The sequence below is a fragment of the Phocoena sinus genome, chromosome 2 (assembly GCF_008692025.1).
Source record: "Phocoena sinus isolate mPhoSin1 chromosome 2, mPhoSin1.pri, whole genome shotgun sequence".
Classification (NCBI taxonomy): domain Eukaryota; kingdom Metazoa; phylum Chordata; class Mammalia; order Artiodactyla; family Phocoenidae; genus Phocoena; species Phocoena sinus.
Window position 1 is genome coordinate 150,967,151 of NC_045764.1, and position 7,217 is coordinate 150,974,367.

Consider the following 7,217-nt stretch of genomic DNA (forward strand, 5'->3'; position numbering starts at 1 on the left):
GTGGTACGCGGGCCTCTCACTGTTGTGGCCTCTCCTGTTGCAGAGCGCAGGCTCCGGATGCACAGGCTCAGCGGCCATGGCTCACAGGCCCAGCCGCTCCACAGCATGTGGGATCTTCCCAGACCGGGGCACGAACCTGTGTCCCCTGCATCGCCAGGCAGACTCTCAACCACTGCGCCACCAGGGAAGCCCTGGAAATATTTTTGATTTTCATAACTGGGAAGTTTTACTGGCATCTAGTGGGTAGAGATCAGAGACGCCGATAAACAGCCTACCATGCACAGCATAGCCCCCCACAACAAAGATTTATCCACTCCAAATGTCAAAATGCTGAAGTTGAGAAACCCTATTTAACCCTTTGGGAACAGCACATTCATGGCGGCCACTCCCTCCTAAGAAGCTTCCTACAGAGCTTTATCTGGGTTTAAAGCCTAGATTAAATGGTTGGACTATAGGCCGTGCCCATGCCCTCAGGGGGAATTTCCCTATCATCACCTGGCCACCCACTCTGGCCCCTTTGCTGGTGGGCTCTGCCCTCAAGTAAATATTTTCCCTACTTGTTTGGGAAACTTTGAGAAAAATCCCCTTTTGCCATCTTGTAAGCATTGAAGATGTACCATACTATGCTTTGTGATTTACCACCAAAAAAAAAAAAAAATTTTTTTTTTAATAAGGCAGCTAGGGGATTTTTATTATTTTTGCTCAAATAACTAAAGAGTTGCAGTCAGTTCTTAAGATTTCAAAGGTGGCACATCCAGCAAGGTGCTCAGATAGAGCTCAGAAAAAAGAGTGGGTTTGGTGTCAATGCATCAATGGTCTAGATGCGAGGGGTGATAACCTAGAAATTCTGACCTGGGCGGGTGCAGCCTGGAGGGATGAGCAGCCGCTGATGGGAAGGCCTCCAACCTCCCCCCGGCCTCCAGCCACCAGTGAGGGGCCCTTGGGGACCCCAGGGACATTTGCCTGCACTCTCAGGAGACTCTTCTTTCCTCTTGCTGGGTTTCATCTTTACTAACTAGACAGTGAGCTATCAGGGAATGTGAGGCAAAATGCTCTAGGAATGTGAAACTGCCTCTCAGAGGAAAAGGCACAGGGGCCTGAAAATGCAGCCCGTGGCGCCAGGTGCCCGCTGAGGGCACCTGAGCATCTTCAAGGGGAGGGGAGCACACCTAACGCTTCCTGAGCCTCAGCCCCCTCCGCGGCCAGCCCCCCTTTCCTGGCTTGCTTCGGCGGACTGGGTTCACGCACCCAGGTACTGTATCAGCTCAAAGCAGGTGAGGAAAGTAGATTTGGAGCCTGTTAACCCCAGGGTGTGAGGGTCTGTGTGTCCCAGAGCGGGTGAGAGAGAATGAACAGAGATGAAAGAGCTGGGCCTGGAAGCTTAACTGGACTCTGAGGCCACAAAGTGCCCCCTCCCGGAGACATGTGCTCCACGATTTCCCCTCCATGCAATGGCTTCATGTTAGAACCATCAGGGGAGCTTTTAAAAAATACCTGAGCTCAAACCAATCAAATCAAAATATCTGAGGGGTGTCCCAAGCAAGTACTTCCTTCCTTCTTTTTGACATTGGGAGATTTCCCACCTCCTTCCAGGGAGGGAAGCCTGACTCCTGAAATCACTGTCCTGAAAGAAAAGTACCTAGTTCTGTAGTCAGCCACCCACCAACCCCCCCACGCCGGGGGACATGCCACAGACACTCAGGAAGTTTCTCCTTTGCTAGGTTTCTCAGTTTCAATCCATTTTCTTAACAATTTGGTCAGAGCATCTCTGCTTTCGTAAAACCCGGGTCTTGGAAAGGAGCTGATTCAGTAGGGGTTGGACTGAAGTCAATATTTGTGCTGCCACTGGGAAGAGCAAAGGACCAGGAGAACCAGGCTGGTGTGAACATAGCAAGTTTGTGGCACTTAAAAAATATCTATTTTCAGTTACCTTAAGAAGCCCATTTGCCTACAACGTATCCTGATAATTTTAAACAAGGCTGATCTAATAGGCACTTGTATTATGATACTAGTTATTTAGACACTGAAATACATACTGGCAAATGGCTGCTGTCCTAAGTTCCCAGAGTTCCCTTCCCCCCACTTACCCCCTCCCCTCCCTCAGGACCACCCCCTCTCCCACTTCTGTGATCCCACCACTCAAAAGTTATTTGCTTTCAAAGAATTACACTGCCTTACAGTGTGCTTCTCTCTCATGTAATTGGAGAAACTGTCTGTCAGCCTATCCCAGGTAAAACAATGTAAAAATGTTTCCCGTACTTATTATAAATATGACTGTAGCATTGTATGCCTTAAAAATTTTATACCGATTCGTTCATTAGCACATAGGCTAGGCTACCATAAAGCAATCATACCGCTGCTTCTTTGTTACCCAGGAATGAATTATTATACCTGTGAATAAATAGGAATTTCTTCTTTTTCACATTGTCTTTTTTAAAAAATATTTTTATTTATTTATTTGGCTGTGTCGGTGTTAGTTGTGGCACGCAGGATCTTTTGTTGTGGAGAGGGGGCTCTTCATTGTGGCTTGTGGGCTTCTCTCTAGTCGTGGCATGTGGGCTCCAGAGCATGCGGGCTCAGGGGTTGTGGCATATGGGCTTAGCTGCCCCATGGCACATGGGATCTTAGTTCCCCGACCAGGGATCGAGCCCGCATCCCCTGCATTGGAAGGAGGATTTTTGTTTTTAATTAATTAATTTTTATTTTGGGCTGTTTTGGGGGTCTTTGTTGCTGCGCGCAGGCAGTGAGCAGGGGCTACTCTTCGTTGCGGTGTGCGGGCTTCTCATCGCGGTGGCTTCTCTTGTTGCAGAGCACGGGCTCTAGGCGTGCAGGCTTCAGTAGTTGTGGCACGTGGGCTCAGTAGTTGTGGCTTGTGGGCTCTAGAGCGCAGGCTCAGTAGTTGTGGCGCGCGGGCTTAGCTGCTCCATGGCATGTGGGATCTTCCCAGACCAGGGCTCGAACCCTTGTTCCCTGTACTGGCAGGAGGATTCTTAACCACTGAACCACCAGGGAAGTCCTCTCACATTGTCTTTTCATTTTTGATGTCTAGTGTTAGTAATATGTATAACATCTACAGTCTTTTGTATCATATAAGACAATATTGACGTAGGTATTGACAGACAATTCATCTTATAAACAGATGATGTAAACTTACAGTATCGATAAATGAAATATAGTACTATAAACATATTTTCTCTTCCTTTTGATTTTCTTAATAACATCTTCTTTCTTCTAGCTTACTTTATTATAAGAATACAGTATATAATACATATTACATAGAAAATAGGCGTTAGTCAACTGTTTATGTTATTGGTAAGGTTTCCAGTCAACAGTAAGCTATTAGTAGTTAAAGGTTTGGAGGAGTCAAAAGTTATATGTTGATTTTTGACAATGCGGGGGTCAGCACCCGTAACCCCTGAGTTGTTCAAAGGTCAGCTGTACTTACCTCCTGTGACGGTTGTGAGAATTAAATGAGTCATTTTATGTGCCTGACACATAGTAAGGGATACACAGCAAGGGTGCTGGGTACAGTCGTACAAATTGTTCACTGTTCGAGAGCCCTGACCTTAGAAGTCAAATAGGGGCTCACCAGTCCATGCCCCTTGGCCTGCGATTGCCTACCAAGAGGTGGCACTGTTTTCTAATTTGTACCAGGGCCATGCATGAGCCAACAATTGTCGCTATAGGTGTTGTTAGCATAAGGGATTTAAGTTTCTAGCAAATGCTGCCTTAGCATTATCCTTAGGCTCTGGGCTGATGCTAACTGAGCTGATGCTGGCTGTTTTACAACAGTTACTTGGAGGCTTTGTGGTGTTCTCCAGAATAACCTCAGTGAGAATGCCTGTATTCCAAGCCTTGCTGTGACCATTCAGATACTGTGTAATAAAAAATAGAAATTAAATGTAAAAATATTGGCAATGTAAAAAGTTAAAAACCATGCACAGCAGCACTATGTATTGCTTAGGTGTACCTACAGATAGGGTTCAAGTATAGAGAAATGCATCAGAATGATAAGAACCACATTCTGGTAAACACCTGGGTGGAGAGGGAATGGGACTAGGGAGGGATATACAGGGGCCTTCTGTTCTATTCATAACTTAATTAAGCTTAATGGTGGATATGTAAGAGTTTATTATTCTTTGATCTTAAATATTTAAAAATAATTTATAATCAATACTATTGAAGAGACCATCTTTCTACGTTAGAGCTAATTTTTCATTTCTCTTCTCATTAGTCTCTGTTAAATATTAAAGCAGTGTGTTGATTTGGAACCACTGAATCAAGCAATCATTCATTCAACAAGTATTTACTGTTGAATGGTAGAAAGTTCAGAGTTAAGACCTTCACCTGAACATTATATAACACTTCTGATAGTCTTTTTGGTTATTTGACTTCTTTCTATGAGGGCAGGGTCTCTGTCTTATCAGACTTACAATTTCTGCTACATAATAGGGAGTAATAAATGTTAAATTAAATCGAATGAAACACAAACATGAAGGTTTTTATCTTTACAGAACTTTTAGTACACTAAGGGTGAGAAAAGTTATAGGACAAGGTAGATAAGAGCCATAAGTTATGAGCAAAGTTCTCTGGGAATTCATTCAGGTATTGATTCCATTGACAACTATCTATTAGGTATCTACCAGGCACTGGGTATATAACTGTAAACGAGAGAGTCACGGTCATCAGTTATTATATGGCCCACTTCTCACCACCTTCATCATTACCTCACTGGTCACTGCCACCAATATTTTTAACTTGGATTCTTAAGATAATCCAGTGCTGAAATCCTAACTGGTCTCCCTACTTCCATTTGCTCCTCTACAGTAAATCTCAACTGTGTCCAGAGAGATCCTGTTAAAACCTAAGTTAGAGCTCATCACTCTTCTGCTCTAAAACCTCCAATGGCTTCTCTTCTGTGGGAGACCACAGACATGGCCACAATTCTTTAAATTCGTCCCATCAAGAGGTGAAGGCTCTTTCTCAACCCAGAGCGCCTGGGCTGGCCTTGTGACTGTCTTTGTCCAGTAGAATGTGGCAGAAGGACGGTGGTGGGAAACCTGAGCCTCAGGGGGCTTTGAATGCTTCCACTATTCCTCTTGGAATCCTGAAGGGCTATATTAATGAGCCCCGGTAAGCATGTTGGGGGAGGAGAAACCACGTGGAACAGAACTCTCCTGGGGAAGGCCATCCTAGACCAGCCAGTGATCAGCCAATTTCCCAGCTGTCTGAGGACACATGATGCAGCCCTGCTGGAGATCAGCCTAGCACAGCTGCTACCAGAGGAATCTTCCAGATGACCTGCCAACTCACGAGCTAACTGAATGGCTGTTGTTTTAAGCCGCTGAGATTTTTTTTTCTTCTTTTGTGGTTTGTCAGGCAGCAAAACTAACTGATTCATCATCATCTCATGCAGAGAAACAGTCAAAATACTAACTGTATCCTCCTTAGTTAGAACCTCCTACAAGGTAGGTGCTCAATAAACATTTGTTGAGTGAAATTCACAAATGGAGCTAACATTCTAATGAGGGAAGCCAGGGGAAACAAAGTAAGTAGTTACCAAGTTTTATAAGTGCCCGGGGAAGGGAACAGACAGTGACTGAGGTAGAGAATCACAGTGTGGAAATGGGAGGGCAGGTCCTCTAGGGAGCTCCCCACTTCTTTCAGAACAAAAGCCGAACTCCTTACAGTGGCCTCCAAGATCCGAAGTAAACTCCTGGTACCTCTCTGACTTCACCTCTCACCACGCACTGCTTCTCACTCCAGCTACACTGGCCTCCCTGCTGCTCTTCTAACAACCAAACACACTCCCACCTCAGGTTCTTGCTGGAATGTCCTTCCCCTAGATACCCATACCATTCACTCCCTCCTTTCCTTCCGGGCTCTGCTCACATATCCCCCTTTCACGAAGGCCTTCCTAACCACCCTGTAGAAGTAGCAGCCCACTGACCCACAGAATTCCCTACCCCTTACCTGCTTTATTTTCCTCCGTAGCACTTGTCGCCATCTGCTGTATTAGATATTAACCTCTTTGTTTACTGTCTGCTTCCGTCACTCGGATATAATTTCCACGGGGTAAGGAATTTTGCTTTGCTCAACTTACCTCTAGGACAGTATTGTCTTAGGGCAGAAATTCAGCCAGTGGACACAACATCCTTCAGGGGCCAGACTTCCTGCCAATTAGGACTAAGCAAGGCAAGTATTTAGCTTTGAGCCATGCTGGAAATAAGGCAAGACAGCTTTTAAAAGCCAGAATGCCCAGGTGTGTGTGGGATTGCTTACTGAGACCTATTCCAACGTGCTCACGGCAAGACAACTCACAGCTGACTCCATGGCATATTTTATAGTCTGCTGGGAGCCTTCTAATCCACACTCTTATTTGCTTCTTGAAACAGCCCTGAGGGGTAGACAGGGCAGGTTCTATCATTCTCCATTTACAGATAAAGATAATGAGGGGTATAGAGTTCAAGTGAGCTACCCAAGGCCACAGACAAACTAAGTGGTAGAGGCAGAATTCCTGGTTGTTTTGATTCCAAGTACAGTGATCATTTCACTCTGTGTGTGTGTGTGTGTGTGTGTGTGTGTGTGTGTGTGTGTGTGTGTGTGTTTAACTGTTTCTCCATTCTGGGATCTGACCTTGTGACCTTCTTGAATCATTAAGATTCCAGGTCAATCCTGACCCCCTGAAAGACCTTCAACAGAGGAGGCATCTTTTCTCTAAAGACCGCACCTGCCAAGAGGCATAGGTGATGAGTAAGCGTTTAGAGCATCAATTCCAGACCGGCCCCTGTGGCTTTCAGACCTACCACAGTCTCTTCTGTCTGATAGTCAGGAAAGGACCGTGCCCTTGGGCCCCTTCGCCCCTAGCCCACCCCAAGGCAGGCCGGGCTACAAGGGGAAAGGGGAAGGCCTCCCGCAAGACAGGACCGGCAGCTGTTTTCAGGTGAAAACCAGAAAGAAATCCCAGCCCCGCTGCTTTATTTTGGTTTAAAAATCAAGTCGGGTGACAATGGAAACTCGTTCCTTGCTGTCCTCTCCTTTCTGCCCATGTTGACAGAAGACAGACCTGCTAATTCTGGCTGGGGTTTTTCCCTCCCTGGCTGTTTTTCTCTTTGATCTCCATCAATTGAAGAGAGCTGTTCTGTCTTTCAGACTGCCAAAAGGTATCTGGGGTTTTGTGTATTTTTTTTTCTTTCTTTCACATAATTCTGTGGGTC